The sequence below is a fragment of the Hemicordylus capensis genome, chromosome 3 (genome assembly GCF_027244095.1).
Source record: "Hemicordylus capensis ecotype Gifberg chromosome 3, rHemCap1.1.pri, whole genome shotgun sequence".
Taxonomy (NCBI): domain Eukaryota; kingdom Metazoa; phylum Chordata; class Lepidosauria; order Squamata; family Cordylidae; genus Hemicordylus; species Hemicordylus capensis.
In genome coordinates this window covers 252833364-252853333 of record NC_069659.1, presented here as the reverse complement: position 1 = coordinate 252853333, position 19970 = coordinate 252833364, and the positions used below count along the sequence as shown (strand labels likewise).

The following is a 19970-nucleotide window of genomic DNA, read 5'->3' as shown; positions in this document are numbered from 1 at the left end:
AACCCCACCCCAAAATTTTGCCCCTGGGCCCCTTTTTACCCCCGAATCGATTCAGATTTGGATTTGGATTAAATCCGAATCCGAACCGAATCAAGGGTGATTCGGGTGACCCAGATTCGGGCACAAAACAGAACAGGGGTGATTCGGTTCGGGTCCGAGCCGAATCACCCGAAAACCCGAATTGCACACCCCTAATGGTATTCTAGATGTTGCACACACAGTAATAAAGTATACAAAATCATTGTGATGCTAGCTGTCTTATTTTCAATCCCTTTGCTAAAAACCACTCACAAAGAATGAGCCTCTTTTCACTTATGCCATTCAATATTTTCCATTGTGCTATCTACAACAACCCCAATAATTGCTTTTGTACCCTCTTGTCAATTCTTTGCTCTTAAAATCCATTGTGCATTCTTGAGGTTCCCTAGATAAGCACATATGCCATGGAGACCAACCTTCCTCCTCAGATCTCAGCTATTAATATGATGGTGTAGAGACAGAATAAAGGCTTATTTCAACATCTTAGGCCCTTTTGTAGATCAGTGAGACCCGCTTTGTAAGGTTGAGCGGGGAGAGTGGACTTAGCCCACTCTCCCTGCACACGAGCAGACAGTCTGCTCACAATCGGTGGAAAGTGGGCTAAGCACCCTTAGCCCGCTTTCCACTGATTGTCAGAATAGCTCCAAAGACTAGCTAAGGTTGGAATTAATCCATGTGCTTTGGAAGTGTGATCGAGTTTGACAATATGGTATATTTCCATTTTGTGTAAGGGCCACTTGATGAAGCTGCAGGACAACTATTAACCTATATGTCATCAAATGATATGTCACAAAGACAATTCACAAAGACAATTAACTGAGTTCACTATTCTGTGTAAATTAATTCATAAACCAAGAAAATGTCATAAGCCTTAGTAGTTCTTTCCTATCAGTTAAGAAGATTTGCTCAAGAAACACAGTCCCAAGTTTATTGACTGCAATAGGTTGCATTTCATAACAGATTGAAAAACCTACATTGGCAGTATTAGGTTTATAGTCACAGGGCTTGTCTGAAGATTGCCTCACCACTGCTCTGAAAATTTCCAAGAGCAATGCTTAAGTTCCGTAATGCCTGTGACATTCAGTGACATCTAAGAAAGGTCAGTTAATAAACCTGCTGTTGGTTTATTACTCATCATCACTTTCAGAGTAAAGTATCTCTCTTCCACTGATTTCATGCATGAATTATTGGAACACTTAAAATGGATACTGGATGAATGTACATTTTAGCCATTGCTATATCTCAGAAGTTTGCACAGCACATTTTCATCTTCATTAAATGTCCCTGTATTTTTCTCATTTTAAGTTCATGCTTCTAACTATAGAGGGCATGCAGCTGACAAGCACTGCATGCATGCATCCAACAGCCCCTCCCCACCTTCCCGAGAGTACTGAAAGACCTGTGTGCCCTGAGAGGAAGGCAAGAAAGGAGGCACCCAGGCCAGGGAGCTCTTGTCCTCAGTTCCTGAAAAGACCAACATCCTGAGACATTTTATTAATCTTATGTAATTTCCTTGTTTTAGCCACCTAATGGCACAGCGGGGAAATGACTTGATTAGCAAAGCCAGAGGTTGCCGGTTCGAATCCCCACTGGTATGTTTCCTAGACTATGGGAAACACCTATATCAAGCAGCAGCGATACAGGAAGATGCTGAAAGGCATCATCTCATACTGCATGGGAGATGGCAATGGTAAACCCCTCCTGTATTCTACCAAAGACAACCACAGGGCTCTGTGGTCACCAGGAGTTGACACTGACTCGACTGCACACTTCACATTAACTTTAATTTCCTTGTTTTAATATTGTTGACCACTTTGGGTACCTATTAATGCTATTAATTGTTATTGTTTGTTAATCTGGTCTATGACCGCAATAAACATACTACTACTTTGGGTGCCTTTGTCAAGGCAGAAAGGTGATATAAAAATGTAACAAATAAACCAATAGTTCTGTGCTACTACTGTATTAGCTGCTGTGTAACCCCTGCACTTCTGGATGCTCTTTTGCAAGAGTGCAACTATTTCTGGCACTCTTCCTGTGCTCCAGAAGCAAACGTTAGAACAAACATCCCTGAGCCACAGAGATATGTTTCCCCTGTAACACAGCACTTTCACAGTGTGGGGAGAATAGGCCTACCATACATCCTCATTTCCCTCAGACACCTTCTCATTTCCATGAAAGAGAGGAATGTCCTTGAGGAAAGGCAATCTGTCTGGTATTTGCCCATCCCCACATGCAAGTTGCCGGGCAGACCTGGCCCCCTTTGAGCCAGTAGTCAGGTCTACCAGTTCCTGGATACCAAGGCTACTAGCCTGGGAGGCCAGGTTTAACCATCACATGCACAAGATCCTGGGTAGACAATGCCTTTGTTGTTCCAGCAGCCAGGTCTACTGGGCAGGCAGGATACCTCCCTGCCCAAAGCAATTGGTGGACCTGTCCACGGAGCACTGCAAAGGCCAGGTGTACCATCACCACTGGCCCATCCAAGTCAACTGGTCAGCCTAACTTATTACCACTACTGTATCTTCCCCATTCAAGTCCATTGGCAGACTTAGCCTCCTTATTGTTTTGTTTTAATTAGGCAGTGGGAAGGTGTCCTATTTCACTGAGTGAAAATAGTTTCACTCCACACTGCCAAAGTGTGGGGACTAGCACAGGGGCTAGTGCTGTGTGTACACTGTTGCTAGGCGCATGCACACAGATTAGTCAGAACGTCAATCAGTGTGCCTAATTTAATTTCTATGCCACCACCTTGAATAAGTTGTTACCTGAACAGTGGTGCTAAACAGTGCTTTTGGTTCTTAAAGGCCTAGATTGATGACAAACAACATATCAGCATTATTAATTCTGTTTTGCACTTTGCATGGATATCCACAATTTGGATCCTCATGTTGTAGAATGTTGAGTTTTCAATACAGAAGCATGAATGCACTGTTTTCACTAGGGGTGTGCACGGAACCGTGGAGCTGCAGTCCGGCACTGGGGTGGGGGGTCCCCTTAAGGGCAGGGAGGGTTAGGGTTAGGGAATGCAGCAAAGCTGAGAAGAGGTAGCAGGGAGATATCCGGCCGCTCTGTTTACTGAAGGGAATACGTGCGCACGCACGTGTGCACAAAAGGCTTCTTAATGCCTTTTGCACAGTACTGCATGCCAAGCGGGGGAAGGGGCGGCAGGGAGGTATCCTGCCGCCCCATTACTACAAGAATCTCTACAACGTGGCCAGAGTGCACCTTCTCCGGACCTTCTGCATGCAAAGTGCCAGAGAAGGGGCGGCAGGGAGGTATCCTGCCGCCCCAATTACTCAAATAAATACGAGTGCCAGAGGGGGGAAAGCGGCGGGAGGGGTAAGTAAACCCTCCCTGCCCTTAAGGGGACCCCCCACCCCGAACCACCTGAATCTGAACCACCCATGTCTAGACCGGTCCAGAGGCCTATAGAATGGCCTCCAGACCAGTCCGGGCACATCACTAGTTTTCACTGGAAACATTTTCACTGTTTTCACAAATAACTAATATTACATATGACAACAATTGTATAAAAGTTGTACATGGTTCAATGAAGATAAATTTTAAAATTGGGGAAAAAAATAATTAATTAATAGAGCATTGTATGGGAGGGTGTGATGAATTGCATTTTACTTTTTGTTACAGTACAATCCTGAAAAATTGTGATACAGTACCACGATGACTTGTTAAGAGCATCTTGCCTAGTAAACATTCTGACCATTTTGGATTTTGAAATTCTTTTACCATACTGACAGATGTAATTTGCTCCACACATTTCAGAACAGTCTGTTTACAATAAAGTATTTAGCGGATCATCCCACAGAGTTTTGCTGACAAATTGCATCGATACTTGCATCGATACTTGCTGACAAATTGCATTGATTGCAACCTTGAACATCATTAAAGGCTTTGAGTTAAGGTACATCTTCCTGAAATGCTTTCAGTTTATTCACACACAAGTTCACACAAGTTCACACAAAAAGTGCTTTGTTTTTTTAAAACGATCTGCATTGCAAGAGAGAAAGCTGTGTGTTAGACATAGCTTTGACAAAATGCAGATTGTCAAAGGCAGCAGTACAAGAAAAACATTTACAGAGTAAATGGAAACTGTTTAAAAATTAATCTTAATGTACCTTTTCATTAAGGGGTAGATATCAGATTCTATATCTCAAGTTCACTCTTCAGTAGTCCCTCTGAAATTAAAGTTATAATTCAAGTGCCAGGTCCTGCAAAGATTTATATGTATCGGTGGCCTTACATATTACAAGAGATAATACGGTTGCCATTGGTGTCGTTGCAAATTCAGAAGTGCAGATGCTCACCATGCCAGCTCACATAGCCACACCCACCCCAGCAGCCCTGCCCCATAGCCACACTCCCAGTGCAATAAACACCAAGCAAATGACCGCTTTATATTATTTGTATTTCATTTTAAAACACAAATAATATCAAGCAGTCCATTAAACTTCATTTTACATTGTTTTATGTGCAAACATGCAAGCTGTGAAAAACTCGTTTAAAAAGAAACCTGTCCAGAGTATACTGGATTATATTAGCACCAATTATTGATATTCCGAGGGAGAGAGATAGTGATTAAAAAAAACCCAGCACCATGCAATTGGGTGGATACCAATGGTACAAATGGCCACAGCGGCTGATAATCAGGAATAATTGGAATTGTACTCCAACATAAGCAAGAGGGCAAAGTGACTACACTGTGACTAGCAGCAGCTCTCCAAGGATTCATGCAAGTGTTTTTCCCAGCCATACCTGGGTGTTGTCGCAACGAGTCTCTTAAGTGCGCTTCTGTATTCAGTTTTGTCATCACAGCCCCTGCATTGTAAGGAAGGTGCCATTCATATTTCTGACTCTTCCTTTTGGATTTTATTGCTGTGTCTCAGCCCTATAACTTCTCATCTATGTTGAGGAAAAAGAAAAAGCTGCATTTGCCCATTGTAGGAGGCTTGCCCCCTTACAATGGATCTCTAATGTGGTTTGAATGCGGTGCCACAAAACATTGCAGTTTACACCGCTTTTTGCGGTGTAAGGCTTGCAATCTGGAAAGCGCCCTGGAGATGCTTCCAGGGTTTTGAGTCTGGGACAAATTGGCCCTATCTGTATTGGCCCTTTCCACCCCCAGCACAGTACCTCCAGTGACTGTTGCTGGTGTCTATCTTATGTTTCTTTTTAGTTTGTGAGCCCTTTGGGGACAGGGATCCATCTTATTTATTTATTATTTATCTGTGTAAACCGCCCTGAGCCATTTTTGGAAGGGCAGTATAGAAACTGAATAAATAACTAAATAACTAAATAACTAAATAACTAAATAACTAAATAACTAAATAACTAAATAACTTCCAAGGACTGGTGGGTAGGGGAGATACTAGGGCGCAAACATGTCTGGAAACACCAACCTGAAGATTCCTAACCCTGACCGCTTGGGAATTCTCCACACTGTTCAGTCTGCACGTGGCCTAGGGACACTTGTACATGGCCCAGGGACACTTTCATTTATTTACACATTCCACGGCTAAGCTCCAGTATTAAATGTAGGGGTGTCTGTGCACAGCAGTTCTAGTGTAGCAGGGCTGGGAAAGATCCCTTCTTGGTAAGCCACTGCCAGAGCAGACTTTTCATCAGCAACTATTTTGATGAGACCCCCATTCTCAATTCCATAACCAAAGGATTGCAAAAAAAAAGTCATGGCCAATACTACTTCCACACACCTCTTGGTGGTGGTGGAAAGCCAGACCAGTTTTGGCTCCAGAACCTCTTATTGCACAGAGCCCACATCCTATAATCCAAGGGATGTGAGGGCTATAGCTACCATTCATGTTAACTTTTTTGAAGGAGGCAATATTAGACCACTTCTTAAGAAGCCTTCCCTAGATTCCTCAGTGATGGATAGTTATAGGCCGGTCTCCAATCTTCCATGGTTGGGCAAGGTGACTGAGAGAGTGGTGGCTAACCAGCTCCAGGCAGTTTTGGAGGGAACTGATTATCTAGACCCATTTCAAACTTGCTTTAGAGCAGACTATGGGGATGGGATGGCATTGGTCGGCCTGGTGGATGACCTTTACCAAGGAATCGACAGGGGGAGTGTGACTCTGTTGGTTCTTTTGGATCTCTCGGCGGCGTTCGATACCATCGACCATGGTATCCTTCTGGGGGAGTTGGGGATAGGAGGCACTGCTTTGCAGTGGTTCCATTCCTATTTCTCAGGCAGATTCCTGATGGTGGACCTTGGTGACAGTTGCTTTCCAAAACAGGAGTTATTATATGGAGTCCCTCAAGGCTTCATTCTGTCACCAATGCTTTTTAGCATCTACATGAAACTGCTGGGTGAGATCTTCAGGAGATTTGGGGGCAGGGTGTTATCAGTATGCTGATGACACCCAAATCTATTTCTCCTTATCAGGAAATAGCATTCACTCCCTAAATGCCTGCCTACAGGCAGTAATGGGCTGGATAAGGGATAACAAATTGAAGCTCAATCCAAGCAAGACGGAGGTGCTCATTGTGGGGGGTTGGAATTTGAGGGATAAGTTAGATCTTCTTGTGCTGGCTGGGGTTGCACTCCCCCAGATGGAACAGGTATGCAGCTTGGGAGTGCTCTTGGATTCAGGCCTTACCCTGGCTTCTCAGGTGGAGGCCATGGCCAGGAGCATTTTCTATCAGCTTCAGCTGATTTGACAGCTGCATCCATTCCTTGAGGAGAATGACCTCAAAACAGTGGTGCATCAGCTGATAACCTCCAGGCTCAACTATTGCAATGCACTTTATGTGGGGCTGCCTTTGTACATAGTTCAGAAACTTCAGTTAGTTCAAAATGTGGCAGCCAGACTGGTCTCTGGGTAATCCAGAGAGACCATATTATGCCTGTCTTAAAACAGTTGCACTGGATGCCGATATATTTTCAGGCAAAATACGAAGTGCTGGTTATTATCTTTAAAGCCCTGAATGGCTACTTTAGAGAGTGCCTTCTTCTGTATGATCCCCATCTCACATTGAGATCATCTGGAAAGGTCTATCTCCAGTTATCACTGGTACGTCTGGTGGCGACTTGGAGCTGGGCCTCCTCTGTATCTGCTCCTAGACTATGGAATGAGCTCTCAGCAAATATCCGTAATTTAGGCTCGTTGTAGGCCTTTAAGAAAGCCCTAAAAACATACTTGTTTGGCCTGGCCTTCCAAGGTTTTAAAATTGTTTTTAAGTATTTTAATTATTTTTTAAATGGCTCGGAATTATCTTAAAATTGTTTTTATATTGTTTTAAGCAGTGTGTTTTTAAATGGTGTTTGTTTTAATTTTTTTTAATGTGCTGTGCACCACTCAGAGCTTTTGGATGGGGCAGTCTAGAAATGCAATAAATAAATACATAAACAAACAAATGTTTACAAAAGTCAACATGTGGTGGGGAGAAGGGGGAGAGAAAGCAGATTTCTTCCCTGTGCGTTACAGTCCCAACTGCTCTGGAAGAGGGATTATGTGCATGAGAGATAGTAGCCCATCTACCCCACCCCTTTCCACCCCACCCTGTCACACCCACTCACCATGGGTTGCTAAATCAGCAAGACATTGTAAGGGGTGGGAGTGGAGGCTTCCAATGCTGCAGCTGTCCACAAAGAAACCAAGCAAACAACGTGCTAGGCTTTGTTCCTTCCAACCCCCCAGCAGGCTTCTTCCAGTGGCTGCCAAGCGGCTAAGAGTGGATTCAATCAGAGATCATCATTATCATCCTTATTTGTTAGCCGGCACATAACAAATTGTTTTCTAGGCAACTCACAACAGAGAATTTATACATACAATAAAAACATATAACACATTAAATCATAACAGACAAAAAATGTGAAAAGGAAATACAAAATACAATACAATGCTGCATTAAAAACTCATTTTAAAATTAGTTAAAAATCAGATCAAATCTGAAAAGGCAAATTTAAAAGGCTTGGGTGAACAAAAAGGTCTTTACCTGGCATCTAAAAGAACAAAGTGATGAAGCCAGGCAAACTTCACTGCAAAGGCTATTCCATAAACAGGGTGCAACCACCAAAAAGGCCCTCTCCCTGGTAGCCACCCACCTCACCTTGTTTGGCAGGGGCACCCAGAGGAGGGACTCTGAAAAAGATCTTAAGGTACGAGTAGGGACAGATGGGGCAAGGCTATCTCTCAAGTAACCTGGTCAAAAACCTAGCAGACAAGCCAGAGTTAAACCAGGAAAGCCAGAAGAAATCAGTTCGTTGGGACAGGCAAGGCATAGCCAATCAAGCAGGATATCAGGAGCCAAAGACCAGTCCATTAGGAGCAGGCAGGGTCAAAGTCCTAAAACAAACAAGGAGTCAGAAGCCAGGGAATCTAGGAGCAGAAACAAGGTAACACACATCCACAATAAAGTTGCTTCAACAAATAGTGGTGGCAAACTGAAGCTTTAATTGCAGAGCCAGCAAGCCTCCAATGTTTTAAAGGGACTGCACCCTATTTCTTAATCATTGGCTGTGGCATAGTTGGGTGGCTCCTGGTGGAGACTGGGGTGCTTCTGGTTCATCCTGTAATTGGATTACACAGGCAAGAGTGTGTTTAGGGGATCAGCAAGTGCTGGCATTTCCATTGGTGGAGATGAGGACCCATCAAACCATGCCTTGTCCTGTGAGTCATCTTGGTCAGAATGGGGCTCAGGGATCACAACCACTTCACCAGCTCAGGGGTCATGACCCCTTCAACCTGGGACTTCTCCATGTTAGATTTGGGTTTCATGTCAAGTTGGGGAACCAGGTGAATTAGCAGCTCACATGCTAGGGGTAAACATGGTGGTTGGAAAGGCAAGGAAGAATGAGGCAGCCAGGTTGGGCAGAGGTGCATAAGAATGAGCAGCACCTGTGGCTCATTTACCACCACCCCACTCCACCTGTTCAGGCCACTACTGGTTTTAGCAGACTCTGTGCAACAAAGCATTTATTGTTCATACCTCCCAGGCTGTGCTTCTTGCTTTGCCCAAGCATATTCACTTCACTTCTTGGTGCTAGAAGGCTTTCCCTGGTTCATTGACCCAACTATTTCCCTACTTGCTTCTCTCTCTCTAACGCTGCCTTATTTGTCTGGCTTCTTGCCATAGATTTCAACAGCACGCTCGGATGTACAGTTCTCATCCCACCACTCGACCAGAGAGGGCCTGACCCTGAAAAGATCCAGGACTTTTTCTTGTCTCCCTAAAACAGGGATTCTCAACGTGTGGGTCCCCAGATGTAATTGGACTTCAGCTCCCATAATTCCCAACCAAAGGCCACTGAGGCTGGGGATTATGGGAGCTGAAGTCCAATAACATCTGGGGACCCACATGTTGAGAAACCCTGCCCTAAAAGGTCCTGGTCAAAGGGCAGATCCCCGAAGTCTGGTCCAATGAATGACAATGGCTCAAGCAATGATGAAGTACACCTGTCACAAAAGTTAAACTTGGGAAAGGAATAACAACACATTAAAAATGCTCTATTCCACTAAGTTGTTGCCATACATATTGAAAAAGAGACAACTATTGGAGGTTTTTCTCATGGTGCTCTCAGAAATTAAATTGATTGGTGCTATTTTATTCCATATTTTCTACTTATTTGAATTTTGTTCACTTAAGAATTCAGGGAAATAGAGCAGTACGAGGTTCCTTCCCCATCTTTTCATTCATTTGCACTGGCACATCTGCATATAAATGATAAATCAGACCTTAGCATGTGCTTCCTGAAGCTGCATTATTACAGCTTACTTCCTGTTGTTGATTATTGCCTTCGACTTCAATTTGTGGTTGCCTGTTACTGAATTAGAGAAGGGAAGTGATCTACGGATACAGCTCCTCTACAACTACAAGATGCAGCTGCATACAAATGTATCTTTTTTGCAAAGTAACTGGATTTCTATAGGTAGCTATCCCTTACCTTTGTCATTACTGATAATCCCATAGACAGAATGCAGGGCCACAAGCAAGTGAAGGATTGCTCGATCATTGCAAAATATTAATTATGAGAACAAGTAAGGCGGTCGTCACGGGTTTGCATGGACAGACTTACCATATGTGAGGACAACTTAGTTGATTGCTTGTGGTTTTGTTTACTGCACAACAATGTGATTAATAAGGTATAGAAAATGGGCATCATTAAGCCCAAGTTTTGCAGGAATGATAAAGATTAGCACCTGTGTGTGATGCTTCACTGTCAGTGACTCATTTCAGATCCATCACATAATGAAGAAATTAGAGGAAGAAATCCCTTTCGTTCCATTCTGCTTGAGAGTTATCACAATTCTACAGACGACAGCGCTTTCTTTAAAAAAAATTAATGAAATATATTTACGACTTAATAGCAATGTATACTGGCAAATAAACATTTGACTAATAATCTACTGCTTTGCCCTGCCCCCAAAGACTAATATAAAATGGAGGGCTCTGTTTACCTAGTATGCAAAATTATTTTCCCACTTATGGTAGTAATGCACTTTATTGCATTAAGAAACAGCAATAAGTGGTGCACCTTTCTGCAAAACGCTATTTAATTTATTCAGAGTTGCAAATTGGAACAGAGTTGTATAAAGGCAGCTCCAAATTATTAACATTAATAACTGTATAGAAGGAGCCAAAATGAACAGAACTTTGGTCATAGCATCATCTTCCTCAAGGAGATCTGTCTGGGTTCACCCCACCTCTGATTTTAGGAGAGCAATTAAAAACTGTTTTGTTTTTATATACCTTTGAAGCATGTTGAATGTGTATACTCTATGCTGCCATAAGTTAAATTTGTTATGCTGGTTTTATGAATTAGTTGTATAGTGTGGTTTTATGAACCTTTGAATCACATTGCATATTTCATATATATTAAATTTAAATATTACATACATTCTATTCATCTCTCTGTGTTAGGTGGGGTGGGCTTTCTTAAACTCAACAAATCCTCCTCATCACTAGTTCAAAAATATCTTTCCCTGTTTTGGATCTTCAAGTTGCAACTAATTGAACAGAAGGAAAGTGACCAAAGACACAAGTTTTGTAATGTTGGATGCAGAGTATTGCCACTTCTATGTGAGACCTCCCAAGAGATCCTGCTTCTCTAATCTTAAAGATGTGAAAAGGGAAACTCAACAACTAAACTGACCATTAGATTTTATATTTTAAATATACCTTTAAGTGGAAAAATCTGCATTCGTAGCCTTTACATTTGTAAAAAATAAATAAATAAAATCCATACTATGATCTTAGCTTTGTGAATACCAAAACCCAGGACAAGATTGAGTTTGAGCAGGAGAGCTGGTCTTGTGGTAGCAAGCATGACTTGGCCCCTTAGCTAAGCAGGGTCTGCCCTGGTTGCAAATGAATGGGAGATGATGGGTGAGCACTGTAAGATATTCCCCTCAGGGGATGGAGCCACTCCAGGAAGAGCAGAAGGTTTCAAATTCCATTCCTGACTTCTCCAAGATAGGGCTGAGGGAGATTCCTGCCCGTAACTTTGGAGAAGCCGCTGCCAGTCTGTGAAGACAATACTGAGCTAAATAGACCAATGGTTTGACTCAGTATATGGCAGCTTCCTATGTTCTTAAGATTACACAGAACTGAGGAGTATAAGACGTGATACAATTCTTGCTTATATTCCATCACCCTGTATAAAAATTACTCCACAAGTAATATTTTCCCATCCTTGGTTGCAGCTGTTTGTCACAGAATAAAAAATTAGGACAGCAATATTTAATTGATTAATTAATTAGATTTAATTGGTTAAGAGTCTTGTGATTGATGAAAAAGGTGCCTACTTAATTGAGCTGAAGATTTTTAAATATATATATTTTAATACAAGTATTTAGAAGTACTTATAAAAATTGCAGATGGGAAGCACTGTTAGAGGAATCATTTCACCATCATTCACATAGAAGCGGGATGCATCTTTTGAGCTGGTGTCTGCAATAACACGTGTGCTTCTTCTCGAACGAATGGAAGCAAGTACAGTCATCCCAACTGCGGTTTTGAGTATCCATGACTGTGAAATTGTGACAGGGCTCGTTAACCACAACTCGAGTATCCGCAGTTTGGTGAGGGGTTTTTTTTTAATTTGGGGGGTGCGGTTCATGATTTTGGGGGGTTTGGGGGTGATGGGGGTTTGGGGTGTTGGAGGTTTGTGTGATTTGGGGGAGTTGGGGTGATTGGGGGGTTGGGTGATTTCTGGGGGTCCCTCCCCCTCACTCCTCTTGTGGACTAATAGTGATTTAAAGGAATTCCAGGTGATTTTTGGTGATTTTTTCTGTATTTTTTGGTCTCTTTGCAACCACAATTCCCCTAGCCACCAGTATCCAATGCTTTTCTCTCACTCATCAACCACAAATTCGCTATCTGCAATGTTTTCCTGGAACGGAACCCTTGCAGTTGGTGAGGTATAACTATATGTCTTAAGCACAATTCTTTCACATACTGGATTGATTAACCAAACCAAAACTCATATGATTAATCAGCCAAGATGTCTTCAGTTGAGTGACAGCCCTATAAAAAACAGATCATCAGAACAGTTAGTGCAAATCTTGTTTGCAAATCATAAAAATTAAACTATACACTGCATATCCACAGGAGAATGTTTACCCCCAGTTAAGAACTTCCTGTGCACCTATGAAAATAATCATTTTTCCCCATAATAAGAAATATAATAATGATCTGCTGCATCAGTCATACCATAAGAAACGTGGCAGACTGGAATTAAACCAGAACAGTGGCTCAAAGTACAAAATATTTGATTGATACAAAGTTCATTCCAAATTCCACATCACAAAGGAAAGAGAACATAAACCAGAGGGGCAATTTCAGTAGTTTGGACATATGAATAGGAGCAATGTTTTCCATTCCACCTATGGTGACATCATTCACTTTCCCTGCTGGGTGCATTTTCTAAAAAGCCATTTGAGTCTTCTTTCTCTCCAGGTAGGAAAAAAATAGACATTTTGACTAAAAAAGTGAGGACACAGTGGGAACTGTATCCTTGCAGCTGGAGGCTTCTCCACTTCCACTAAATGCAAGGAAGAAATTATTGTTGACCTTCCTGCCTCTGGAAGTATATCCTTCAGGGACATATTGTCGGAAGACACAGAACACTTCCAGAGGCAGAGAAGTTCAACTAAAATAACTTCTTCCATATGTACTGCAAACATGGTGAAGCCTTTGACTTGCCAGGACAGAACCTCTTGCTGTGTCCTCACTTTATTAGTCAGGGTGTCAGCCATTGAAGATGTTCTCACGTGCAGGCAAAACTGGGCTGAGGAAGCCAAGCTTGGTTTTGCCTGCATGTGAGAACTACCAGGAGCCATATATCTCCCAGCAGTGGAGCAGCAGCAAATCCACCAAAGAGCTCCACCTGTTAGCCAGGGTTAAGGGCACAAGCATGCCCTTAGCCTGAGCTAAATGATCGTGTGTCAGTGCTGCACGGCTTCACGCAGCCTCCCAACCAGTGCTGGGGGAATCCCCATAATGCACCATGCACTCATGCAGTGCATTATGGGAGTTCCGGGGCCTGAGTGATGTGTCTCGGCGCCCGACCCTCCATGCTGCCAGAGGAGGTAGCTGCAACAACAACAACAATTTATATACCACTTTCAAACAGAAGTTTCCAAAGCAGTTTATATAGAGAAATAATAAATCAATAAATAAGATGGATCCCTGTCCCCAAAGGGCTCACAATCTAAACAGAAACATAAGATAGACACCAGCAACAGTCACTGGAGGTACTGTCCTGGGGGTGGATAGGGCCAGTTTCTCTCCCCCTGCTAAATAAAGAGAATCACCATGTTACAAAGGTTCCTCCAGCCTCATGTCTGGGTCCACAATTTCCACACCCTGAATGGACAGAGGGATCGTCTGTGAGGGAGGCAAGCTGATCATGATCGTGAGAAAGGGCTAATTGTTTCATTATTTTACTTACACACTGGTGGCCTCCATTTTGAAGCCAAACCAGAGTGAAAGGAGGAATAGAAATCAATGTTTCCTCTCCTCATTCTGGTACATTGGGTTTAGGAATCTGGGGAAAGCCTTTAGGTGGAGCTAAGGACAAACTAGGTTTACCCCTTCCTATGGCAAGGCCAGTGTGGATCAGCGTTCCCTCCAATTTTCATCATCAGTGAGCGGAAAGCGGTTTGTTCTGGGTGGCAGTATCAAGGCAGTGTGTGAACATTACTCTCTCACACACATAAGTAAAGAATAAATGTGCCACGCATTTTTAAATCTCCCCCCACCCCCAGCCCCCCATCTTTCTTCTCCTGCAGCTTATTAATCAACACTGGAACTAGTTTCAGCCTTTGAGGGTTCTTTGAGAGGGTGTGAAGGTCAAGCAAGATTCTGATTCAGTTGCAGGCTTATATGAATTGCTCTGTCTTATGCCACCACGAGGTCCTTCCTCCGTTTGAAGCCCTCTGACCTGCTGTTTTGTATTGCCCCACACAGTCTCATGAGTCCTGATTTCCCTCTGCTTTCTCCCCCCCCCCGCCACCTTTCATTTGTCATCTGAGGCTCCAGTTTGTATTCCCCTGGCTGCTGCTACCCCGCCCCCACCTCAGCCCTTCACTGTTGCCTGATAGACTCATTCCATTGTCCGGTGGTATTGCGGCTCAGCTGGCTTCCCCACACAAGAGCTCAAGCAGTGGGGAGCAGCGGAGGCAAAGGGGTTGGTTGGGAATTGGAAGGGAGGAAAGTAAATGGGAGCCAGCAGCCACAGAGGAAGTGGCATTTTCTTGGAGGATGGGAGCAGCAGCCAGCGGCAAGAGGGCAAGTGAGCGGCCCTTAGGGATTGCTGCGTGAGAAGCTGACGGTCCTTCTCCCTCCTTGGCCGGAAGTGGCCTACCTTCCAGCCACTTCCAGCCAAGGAGGGGGAATTGGCAGCAGAGAGGTGTGTTGCTGCCCCAAAGGCTTTTACTGGCAATGAGTGCTGAGGGGGGGGGGGTGAGCAGCAGGAGGGGTAAGTGCACCTCCCCCGCCCTTAAAGCAGCATACCCTCGGCCTTGAACGTCGAAACCCCCTCCCCCGGTGTTCGAACCTGTTTGTAGGCCCCATAAAATGGCATCCGAACAGGTTCGTGCACATCCCTAGCTTTTGATAGATTTTGCAAATGTCTTCAATAGGGATGCTACCACTCAGTCTTCAGAATCAGGGCGTTGTTTAACTGAATTCACAAGACTGCATAACAAAATCTGATTGGTTATGTAGTTCCATGGCACCATCATGCACAAGTTGAACATAATACTCAAGATGTATTTTATATAATCTCTGATTAGATGGGAGCATGCAATGAAGGAGGAACAAGCTCTAAAAATGGTGCCGAGGCAGCAGCATTAAGACTGCAACAGCATAAAAGCTTAGTCTGCTAACTAAAAAATGTCCCACTAGTACAGCAGCTCACTTGGAGCTGCACCTGATAAATCCTGATTTATCAGGTTGGGGACCCTTGCAGTATGGTCCACAGTGTCTATCAACCTTAGGGAAGGATCACAGAAGCAGAATTAGAGGGGACCAAGGCAATCAAGTCCAAATCACTTATCCATGTGGACTTTATAAAATACAGTATCCCCGAGTTGTGTGAGATAATGAATTATAAATCTTTTTAAAAACCACTTTTTTAAAAAATCCAGAAGTATTTTTCCCCATCCCACTGGCTGTATTACAATTGCAGGCAGCTGCAAAATTGCTATTAATTCCAATCAAATACTTGCTTACTCAGCCCAACTGTGGCCTAATGCTCCTTGCATTAATGTGTAAATGAGATCAGAATATGAGCTAATGTCTGCTAAGTGTTCTTTTTTTTTTTACCTGTAGAAATCACAATCAATTGTTGTCCATTTTGTGGCTCATATACCTGTATGAAACAATGGCACCAGAGAACACATCTTGTATGGCCCATTGTATAATAAATTGCAACTTTGGTGGAAAATAGAACAATATATGGAAGTTTTCTTTCGGGCCCCAAAGCCCCTTTTCAAGTCTAAATCAAGTTAGATTGACTACATAATCTTCAAGGATATTTTAAACAAATCAAGCCTCTGTCTGCCCTTACAAACTCCTCTCTTTAATTCTTTAATGATGATGGTGAACTATATCAGAAATCAGAGAGCAGAACATATTTGCTGAGGGACTGTCACGTATTTAGAATTAAGTGAACTGATGGAAGCATTTGTGTCACCTATTTGTCTTTTCCCTTTGGCATGCTGCTGCCTAAACTCTGTGGGGAGGAAGGGAGATCTGGCCAGTGGCCACTCTTCAACCACCTCCTCTGGTTTTGTTCTTTATAGCCTCTGATAACATAACTCTGGTATAATTATCTAATCATGGCTGCCTGATACACTCTGCCTCCATCATAACTGGCAGATCTGAGTCACAACTGGTTCCTTTGAAATATTCCATTGCAACATAACCACCACCACCCCGCCCACACACACACTGCAAATTCTAAGCCACCATTCAGGAGAGAAATTATATTGGTTACCAGCTCACTTCTGAGCACAATTCAAAGTGTTCAAGCTTTAAGAAGGTCTCCTTTTTCATAAGGATTTCTCCAAGCCATTTTATAATATCTATTGGTTTGTTGTTGTTGTTGTTATTATTAATTATTTATTTATTCGATTTCTATATTTCGAAATGTAGAGGAATAGTCACACTACGTCTACACAGTGTCAATATCAGGCAGCAGCCTCCAAGCCAAAGTGATGGCTGGTTGTAAAATGAAATATAATTTGACGGAGGAGGCAAATAAGAAGAAAAGTTGAGCCGATGATAATGTGGAGGCCATGGAACCCGGTTGCGATAAAGAAAGTTGAGCCGTAAATTGAGTCAGAAATAGCAAAGGGTGTCTCGTATTGCTTGTAGGGCTGTAAAATAGAGTCCTAGGAGAAGGGTAATTGACAGGGCCTGAATAGCTTCTTTTCGGCACCCCTCTATGATGGAGTGGTGTGTCCAGGTAACTGTGACGCCTGAGGCCAGGAGGACTGCGGTGTTGAGGAGTGGTACATCGAACAGGTTTAGGGGGTTAATACCTTTGGGGGGTCAGTGTCTGCCAAGTTCTGGCTTTGGAGCAAGGCTGGAGTGATAAAAGGCCCAGAAAAAGCCTAAGAAAAAGAAGACTTCAGATGTAATGAATAAGATTATTCTGTAGCGAAGTCCTTTTTGGACTAAAGTTGTGTGGTGGCCTTGATAGGTGCCTTCGCGAACAATGTCTCGTCATCACTGGTATATGGTTAGAAGTAAAATAATGAGGCCTAAATATATTAGGGTTTTGTTGTTAAAGTGGAATCAGGCAGCTAGGCCTGATGTTATTAGTAGGGCTGCTGTTGCACCTGTGAGGGGTCAAGGGCTAGGGTTGACTGTATGAAATGCTTGGGACTGGTGGGTCATTATATGTTTTCTTGTAGGTAAAGGCTGAGAAGGAGGGTAAATACGTAGGCTTGAATGATGGCTACTGTGACCTCTAGGATTGAAACTAGGAGAAGGACAATGAGGGTGGGGATTGCAGTTATGTTTATTGAAGAAACAAGCGCAGAGATGGTGAGTGAGATTATTTGAATGAGCAGATGGCCCACTGTTAGATTGGTGGTTAGTCAGACTCCGAGGGCAAGGGGGTAAATAAATAGACTAATCGTTTCAATAATAATGAGAATTGGGGTGAGTGGGGTTGGGGTTCCTTCTGGCAGGAAGTGGGCTAGGGAGGCTGTTGGTTGATTTCGTATTCCCAGTAGTACAGTAGACAGTCAGAGTGGGATGGCTAGTCCTATATTTATTGATAGTTGTGTTGCTGGTGTAAATGTATAGGGGAGGAGCCCTAGTGTGTTTAGTGTTACTAGAGAAAGCATCAGTGCTAGTAGTAGTGGGGTTCATTTGTGTTCTGTTTAATTGATTGGCAATATTAGTTGCTTAATGAAGGGTATGGTTAGGGACAAATAGAGGGATATTAATTAATTTTAATGCTGCTGCTGTCATTTTAAAGACACTTTTATACTCCTTCTGCCATTTAGGTATGTGATGCTTCAGTGGCCAAAAAAGGGCTGACCAGAATTGGCCCAATTTGACTGGATTCAATTTCAAACTAATATCTGTTTCAGGTTGAAATGGGGCTGATTTAATTCAGCCTCCCTTGATTAGTCTATTGAAACTTCAGCTCGTCTCCTCTCCCCACTTCCTCAATCCTTTTTTGGTACTTAGCCAGCAGGATCAGGAAAAGCTTTATCTTTATTTATTTAATAAACTTTTATTTTCCCTCCTGGTGACAGGGTAGCACTACCTTCTGCAACATGGCTTCAGATTTAAAGATGACTGATATTTGTTTCTTTTTCCTTGCACTCTGGGCCAAGGCACAGCGTATTTTGGGAATTATAGGTTCTTTTTAGAGGCTGCTGTTGCCTCTGAAATAAATGAAAGCCTTTCTTGATCCTGTTTAGTAAATACTAAACTGTGGTAGGGACAGTGATGGAAGGGGGGGCGGAGGGAGGATGTACCAAAACTTCACACCTGATCCAAAACTACTCTTTTGAACTGTGTTGAAGCAAAGTGGACCTTCTCCTGCACCAAACCATCAAATTGATCTGATGGTCCTTCAACACATCAAGGGCAGCTGTTGAATCAAACGAATGGTAATTTGAACATGCTTAATTTATATGTGAGCTCTTATTATTTGTTTTATTGTGACATTGACACTTTATCACTCATCTGATGAGCCATTTGCAGTGCATCACCATCTAGAGGACAGGATCTATATATTTTAATAAATATCTAATTAAATATATAAAAAGGCTGGGAGAGGTTTTTTCAGAGCTGTTGTGGTTCCTGTCACTTGCTCCTTCAATCTGCCCAGTCTTTCTCTCTCCTTATCTCCAAACACTTTTCTGGAGCTGGATTTAAGCATGGGAGTTGTAACCACCTGTTTCATTTCCAGCACACACACCCCTCCCCAGCCACATTCATTGCCAGAGAAACAGATAAAGGCACCACATGCTCACTAAGCATGGAATGCCACACACAGTAGGTTTATGGTGCATCTATAGTCATTATTGATGATGCTCTAAGGCATCCTAATCCTAACCTCCACTTGATTAAGTGCATTACCTTGTTCCTTGGTATCAAAGAAAGACTTGTGTTTTCTGCCACTATAGATTTTGAAAATATGTGGGAGAATGTGGGAGATTGCAAACACTGTGGGAGACTGCAAAGAGCATCATCTTAAAGAGCCACATTACATAAATTCACTTCATTGCTCATGTGACCTTTTTGATAAGTACCGAGCTAAAACACTTTCCTGTCTCACTAATCGAGATATATTCTAATTCATCTCCCAGAAGTCTAGAAGGGTTTTGTCTAGAGGTTTGGTCTTTTCAGTTTCCTCTGTAGTGTATTGTACTCAGGTGTAGCATGCCAGTAAGCTCTTGGTACAGTTCTTCAATTAAAAGCTGGTAAACTCATTGTTCCAGAGATAATTGAGTCAGAGTCTCATTCTTCTCATGGATTAGAAACCATAAACTTCCGGCTGCAAGAGAGATTTTATCTCTCTTTTCACAGAGGTTCACCCTTTCAATAATTAATCTCTTCCATTTTACGTAGGTCAAGGTTACAATTTGAATGCAAAACTCTGCAGTTATTTAGTTAATGAGGGCACAAATTAAAAGACTCAAGCCTCCACATTAAGATGATCTGGCCACCCTTCATTTAAGACTTTTGTAGCAATCACATTATTAGCTCCCTCTAGTTTGTCCGCACTGTGAACCAAGCATATCATCAGGCCTTAGTGTGTTGTTTGCAAGGGCTAAACTAGTTAATAACTAGTAGTTATGATGGTATAGCTATCCCCTGCTAACTGGGCAAAGAGGCACCTTTTAACGTGGTGATTCTCTTTATTTAGCAGGGGGAGAGTAACTGGCCCTATCCACCCCCAGCACAGTACTTCCAGTGAC

At 42.8% G+C, this 19970-nt stretch overlaps 1 pseudogene; it reads right to left on the bottom strand.

Moving 5' to 3' along the window:
* Positions 1–17423: 17423 nt before the first annotated feature.
* LOC128349375 (ATP synthase subunit a-like) lies at positions 17424–17975 on the bottom strand (annotated as a pseudogene).
* Positions 17976–19970: the final 1995 nt, after the last annotated feature.